This window comes from Electrophorus electricus, chromosome 17 (genome assembly GCF_041902795.1).
Source record: "Electrophorus electricus isolate QZ-2024a chromosome 17, ASM4190279v1, whole genome shotgun sequence".
In the NCBI taxonomy this organism is placed as follows: domain Eukaryota; kingdom Metazoa; phylum Chordata; class Actinopteri; order Gymnotiformes; family Gymnotidae; genus Electrophorus; species Electrophorus electricus.
Window position 1 is genome coordinate 16,823,130 of NC_137513.1, and position 7,013 is coordinate 16,830,142.

A 7,013-nucleotide genomic window follows, 5' to 3' on the forward strand; every position below is an offset into this window, starting at 1 on the left:
GCAGGTGTCTCTGGCTTTCTTAATGCATTTTTTAGATTTGACCTATATTCAGTAGTGTCACCAGTCTTTTTGAAGATTTTAGATCTATTTGTTCATTTGCAGTTTCTGGTTCAGAAACAGCTTTATGTATTTATTCACTGTAATGTTGGCCAAACAGCTGTTAATATAGAAAAGCACCATGTATGTGTATTCCCCCATGTCCATGTCTGTGCTGTGGACAGCCTGTAGAGCAAACGTTAGACATCTGGCCACATTCTGCCATAGGTAGACATTTATCTGGCCATAGCTGGACATCTGGTCACATTCAGCTGTTTAAATCGAACTAACTATAGTGGTTTGAGTGCCAGCATCTTTTTCCAAAGAGGCAAACATTCCTGCAAACAGATTAGAATTAGCATCATTAATAGTTTGCTTTTGATATGGGCAACCATGGCAAACAATCAGAATATCAAAAGAAGTGACTAAAGTAATAAGTGTAAGATGGTTCAATTTTTCTCTTTTCATGTCAAAATGACATCAAGATATTACATAGAAGAGTAGATTAATAAGCAGAAATCACCATTTTTTAGTGAATGTTGCTCAGAGTCTCCTGGTGGAGGAAGTGACTCACCATACTGAGAGGCTTTCTACAGGCAGCCGCCTGCTAAACAGAGCAGAGGAGACAGAGGAAGTGAAACAATCATGCCGCAATCTCAATTCATTAGACAGAGCAAGGCTGCAATCTGCTCCAGAAAGCTTTGTGCAGCAGACAGTGAATGTCTAAGTCGACTTGTTATGCCTGTGCGGTTTTTCCTGTGGTGACAGCGAGTCATTTGTGTGCGCTTCAGTGCATTAACATTGCGCAGAGTCCGTGTGGCCTCTCCTTGGGTGAACAGTAAGATGGCGATCTCCCAGATCAAGGACCCTGAACTCTCACTGCCTGAGAACACACCTGAGAGTTTTATGAAGGCCAAAAGGTGCCTAACAAAGTTTGAGCCTTGTGTGAGTAAAATCCTAATGGTAGCATTTGCCAGAGGTACTTGACTGTAGTTTTACTAAAGTAGTGTTGATAAAATCTCTGTTGTCATATGACATTTGTACTAGCTTATGAATATGTGTGATGGTCACAGGAGGTTTAGAGTATTAACTTTTTCAGTCATACATAATTTCTCTCCTCTCTCTGTCTAGCACTTCTGAGATTCCTTAGTTCCATTTTCCATATGAGGTTTTGCAGTTTAAGATTGATCTGACAAAGGGCCTTGGTGTAAAGGTAATGAACCCACCCAATGAGATGGAAAGAGAGAGAGGTGAGGAAAGAGAGAGCGAAAAAGTGATAGTGAGATAGCGGGAGGAAGGAATCCTGGTCTCCCAAGCCATCAGCAACCAAATGTCACTGACATTAATAACCACAAGTGGAACAAAGCAAAGCAAGCAAAACACAATTAAAAGCCACATTAAGGAAGCTAGTGGCTAGGAAATCCATCCGTCTGTGGCCCGAAAGCTAGTGGCTAAGACATTCATCCGTCTGTGGCCCGAAAGCTGGGATGGTGAGAAATGCCAATCGATAGTCCTCATCCAGATCACCTGACCATGATTAATTTGATTTGGGCCATGCTAGGGTGAGGTGCTAGATAGAGAGGTAGGGGTGCAGATGGGAGGGTTGTTATGTTTGATGAAGGCTGGTTAAGCTCAAGCAGAGGGACAGTTCCTGCCATGTGCTGACCTTTATTTGCAGGCTTTATTAATTTATGTAGTGAAATTCTATTTCGATCCCCTCTGTTATTTTAATTGAGAAAATAGGTGTCGAACAAGACAGAGCAGTGGTCTGGTCTAACTACCAGCTAACAGAGTTATGCACAAATAAAGTCCCTCTGCCTCATTGGTGTGGTTGTTGTCTCACCCTCTTTGTGCTAGCAGCCCCTCATTCTGGCTGCTCTAATCTCGTAGTTCATAACTGCTGTGCATAACCGCTGTTGCATCTGTATACTGACTAGTTGCACCTGTAAAACACCAAGAGGTGTAGTGGGGGCATGGGGGGTGAGGATAGTTAGAGGCCTTTGGCTGACAGTGGTCCCAAAAAATTACTAGAACCTTTGATCTTTTTTTTCAATATTAAATTATTAACCTCTCATCATTAATAGAATATTGCATTTACAATATAGTAATGGTTAAAAGTATATAAGTAATGGTTTCTTTTGTTGTTTTTGGCTAAAAGTAAACATCCAGAGAGCCTCTGTATTGATCTCCACTCTATTTCTAAGAAATTGTTCAGTGTTGCTAGTAGCGTGTCACGTTTCAGCTTACCAAAGAAAAATCTGGCTTCCAAAAATGAAAAGAAAGACAGGAAAGAAAAAAGATAGTATGAGAGTATGTCACCCATTTTTTCAAAAGGTCTTTGAGTGGTGTCCATAGGGAACTAAACTACTTTTGCTCTCCTAATGGTAGTTAGTTAGCTAGCTAGTCGGGTGACTAAATTAGCTAGATAATATCTTCACACAGGATTCTGAGTGTTACATTTATCTCCTTTTTATCAATGAATACTTTCTGCAAGCTATTCATACTAAATCAGTTATCCCTGTCTATGCTGCCAGGCTCAACAGAAGCAGGTTCAGGTCCAGCAGCTCCCCCCCACCAATGATCCGGCCCCAACTCCCAACAGAAGAAAGAAGAGAGCAGCATTGTGTTGGTAATAATTTCAGGAGGTTTGTGGGAATTTCTTTTTTGATGATGAGAAAATCAGTGACGTAATCAACTAGAGCATCTAAGGTTTGATGGCCTTCTAGCTGGTATACGATACCGTGAATGCAGAGTGAATGTCCTGTCTGAAAGGCCTCACCCACTACCAAGAACTGTTTATACTTCAGTTATCAATAATGTACTTTTTGCTCAGTTGATATTTATTATTCAAGAATGCAAAATTGTTTAGCTACTTAAGAAATGCTTGTATGAAATGATATGGAGTATACCTGAATGTTCTGGGGGTTTCTTTTCATTGATGTGACACCATACATTCTACTGAAATGGTAACACAAGTAAGCTAAATTCCCAACACGATGTTAAATCCGGTCATTTCTACTTATGCTTAATATTGATTGAATTAGTATGACCATTTATATGTTACCATCACCAAAGATAGAATCATTTATTACTTTGAAGTCCTTTTTAAAAATATAATTTCCTGATGTTTGTAGGAGTGTTGGTGTAAATTATTGAAGTAGATTGAAGCCAAATTATCTCAAGTGCTGAAAAACTGTCACAGCACTGAATTGTTTAATTCTTGTTGGTAAATATTTGAACCCTACTGTATATTTCTGAAGAACTATCCAACATCTTGAAGTGATACCATAACTGAGTATAAAATCCACTGTACCAGAGGAATAATTTGTATTTATTGTGTATAATAACCTCTCAGCTCCAAATTGCAGCTAAATAATAGTGCAGCTCAGATTTTCGGACCCTGCTGTACGGTCACAAAAAAATCCATTTGTTCACACTGTGACCTTGCTGCAACCCCTGAGGGTGAACTGAGCGAGAGTCGTCTAACATATTTGCCAGAAAAGAATTCTTGAGATTCAGCCTCTACGTGGAAAGTTGTTCTTGAAATGGGACTTGTCCAAAATGGAATAACTCTCAGATCTCTGAAAGAGGGAGGGTTTTTCTTCCTCTTCTTCACCTGTTTGTGCTGCAACCACCACCTCACTTGTACCACACATTATTGGAATCTCTCATTCACTCTTACTCATGATCTGTTTATCCATCCATCTGTCCATCTCTATTTTTTTATCTCCCTGTATCTGTCTCTTTCTCTCTTGCTCTCAACGCTCTCTCCCCCTCTCGTTCTCTTGCTTAAACACACACACCTGCCCTCCTAGTTAAATGTCACATTCATTTTTCCCTCCTTGTCTGATGTCCGTATTTAACCTTAGCGCTCATAAGCTGGCAGCTTCCCTGATCCCCAGAGCAAAAAGAAAGGTCTTAGTCGACTCATTTGGCGTTCTATTTTTATAAATGTTAGGAAATAAAGTGCAGTGTGGTGTATTGATTTGATCTGAGAAATGCAAACATTCCTTGAGGGCGTCTATGTACTTTTTCTCCTCTTTTTCTCCTCTTTTTTTGCTCCATAATTAAAAGGAATTCATATCATTTATTATGTTTGGAAATGCTATTGCCTTTTGAGGATGGAAGAGCTTCAAGTATTTGGGGATTTCACGATTTCATTTTCTCATAAAGGAGTAGGCTGGGTGTCGGGGAACTTGAATTTCTCCATCCTGTGAGATATGTATATATGTGTGTATGTATTATATATACATACATATAAAAAAAAAACGTCTCCAGGATACTGGGCTCATCCTGGAGAGGAGAGTCCGGATTGCAGGATCCAGATAAGCATGCCCCTTCCTCAGGCTCTGAAAGTGCTTCAACGTGCTAACCAGCTCAGCCTCCTCCACTGCCATGCTTTCTGCCGGTCATCATTTCATTTTCTTGCTGCCCGTGCTCTCCCCTTCATATTAGCTATCATCAAAAGGTACATTTCTGGGTTATGGCTAAGAAAGCAGTACACTAGGTATACACATGCACACGCAGAGAAAGAGAGAGAGAGGCATCTGCAATTGAGGCTCCTTGGGAACAAAAGGTTTGGAGGTGTCGCAGCTGGAATGCCGGCTTCATATGGCTTCCAGGGAAAAGAATGAAGACATTATTGCAATTTGAGCAGATGGGCAAACAGAACAGTGGCAGAGCATGCAGCTCTGAAGCCGATTACAGTGGGTGTCCCCTACGTTACAGCAATTGCGTGCCGGCATTCTTCCACACATGGCATTTAAGCTGTTCAAAGGGTCAATTGGTGCTATTACAGCATGCAAGTTTCGCGTCTGGTCTTGTTTCAAGTTTTGCTTTATACTTTGCCTTAGTTTTCGTGTAATTTGGGCCTGACTTGTGCAGATAAGGTCTTTTCGCTGACATTGCCTCGTATGCTGACGAATGCCAGTATGTGGCGTGTGCTATAATAACCATTAATCGAAAGGACCCCGAGAACAAGGGCTTGTGACTTTGCACCTTGCACTCCCACATTCATTAGCATTTATAAATCACTGAGGAATCACTGGCTAGGGCTTCCCTGAAAATGAGGCTTTGGCTTTTGTAACTGAAATGACTGATTCATCTGTGTCAGGGAGTGTAGGTTCCTATAAAAATCCCTATTCATGAGCCTTCTGTAAATCTTTCCCTTTATAGCTAGTCCAGCACTAAGTCCCCACAGTTCAGATTCTTTAACCTCATCCCTCTGGTCTGAGAGACAGAATGACAGATCTTTAACTGGTCAGCCAAAATCCCAGAGATAGTATTGAAAGATGGCATGCCTAGAAAGGAGTGAGCAAGAGATTGAGAGGGGGGTATTTAAGTACAAAGAAAGAAAGGACAGAAAGGACAGATCGACATGCAGAAAGACAGTCAGAGCGTGTGCTTCTAAGTAAAGCCTTAAATCTTCCAAGTTTTGTGAGAGTGAGACACAGGAACGCAGCAAGGCTGCCGTGTTCTCTCTTCCCTGGAACGCGGAGACCTTGGCCCAGGCCTCTTTATGAGGTGCGCCCGGTGGCTCAGGTGTGGAGATGTGGCTGAGTGGGATTGGGAAGGCCCTGATGGAGGCTAAAACTGGCTTGGCCCAGCTGAGGCCATCATCTCTGTCATGCACGCTGGCCTGTGCTTCCTGCACAATAGCAGAGCAACGTGTCCTTTTCCCCCTGAACTCCAGAATGGTGGATTGATTTTATGTTCTAGCAGAGAAATGATGTTGAGTGCTGTTGAGTGCTGTTCAAAACGCTTAATTTAGAATTTTTACAGGAGGGCTGCTCTTTACTGAACTTAGTTTTGGAAGCAAGGAGCCAGTTCTTGGTCATTGGCCTATGTATGATCCACACATCTTGGTTAAATGTTTGAGTCATGCTTAAACAACAAGAATATCCATGCGCTTTTCACACAAACAGGCAAACTCAACGAAAGGAACACTTCTGGCATGATTATCTTGGTGTTTGGACATTGAGCCTAACAGTGTTTTGAAAGCACAGGAGGAGAAATTGATGATATTTTAGGAAATAATTTTTACACTTACAGCATAACTTCATTACACAAATGAAAGCACAGAAGACACACATACAATACACTGGCTTTTCATAAAATAAAGTTTATGAGATATTTCCTTAAATAACTGCAAATATGAAAAGCAATTTCCATCTATTCTTGTTTTCATTCCAGGTAACAAGGTCACATATTTCCCTAAATAAAGGTCTGGAGACAGCTATTGAAATGGCACTGATGGCTTTAGGCAGTAAAGCACAGGTACTTGGAGCTCCCATGAACTTTCACCTCTTAGGTAACACAGGCGCAAGGCTGCTGGCACAATGATTCTGTAGCATGACAGATGTACACTCACCCCGAGCCATAGTCCGGAGCACCCCAGAGCCAGAATACCCCAGAGCTGAAATGCTTTGGGAGAGCTTCATCTGTGATAGCCAGGCACACCTGGGCTGTGGTCAGGGCAACGATCGATAGGGCCTCTTGTCAGCGAGTCCCTAATGGGTGCACATGGAATAACAGCAGTTGAATGTCTCTCTGAGATCTGGTTGAGTTTGGCTGTCTTACACAGTCCATCGACGAGAGACCTGCGAATGTTCTCTCACCATTGGACATTGTAGTGCAGTTTGGGTCGAACAATCATTCACCCGCTCTCACACACAGAGGCATTTTGATGACCTTTCCACTTGCGAGATTGTTGATGGTCTGTGAGTTAACTGAAAAAGAATCTATAAAGTTATTGTCAAATTGATTTTAAAGACCAGATGGTTTAATATGCATTGTTACATTAACAAGAATAAATAGAATGTCTGCAAATGCACTATTTGTCAATGCTGGGGTTTTTCAAGAACATCGATCCAAGGGAATTGAGGCTTTTGAAGACTCTGCTGTTTAATTATTTGATGTTAAATTCCTTGTTACTTGAATGGGTCTTCAACAAGTGAACAAGCATGGGATCTTTGCTC

The 7,013-nt window shown here is 41.5% G+C and overlaps 1 long non-coding RNA gene across 3 annotated transcripts; it reads right to left on the reverse strand.

The window, feature by feature from the left end:
* Positions 1-6,791, reverse strand: LOC145651789 (uncharacterized). Of its 3 annotated transcripts, none has more exons than XR_014117765.1 (4): positions 6,654-6,791; positions 6,407-6,545; positions 560-640; positions 1-374 (listed from the first exon to the last, which is right to left on the reverse strand). It is a non-coding gene; the product is annotated as an uncharacterized LOC145651789 (long non-coding RNA). The 3 variants fall into 3 exon arrangements; XR_014117766.1 differs by having other exon boundaries at positions 611-643; XR_014117764.1 differs by having other exon boundaries at positions 560-643.
* Positions 6,792-7,013: the final 222 nt, after the last annotated feature.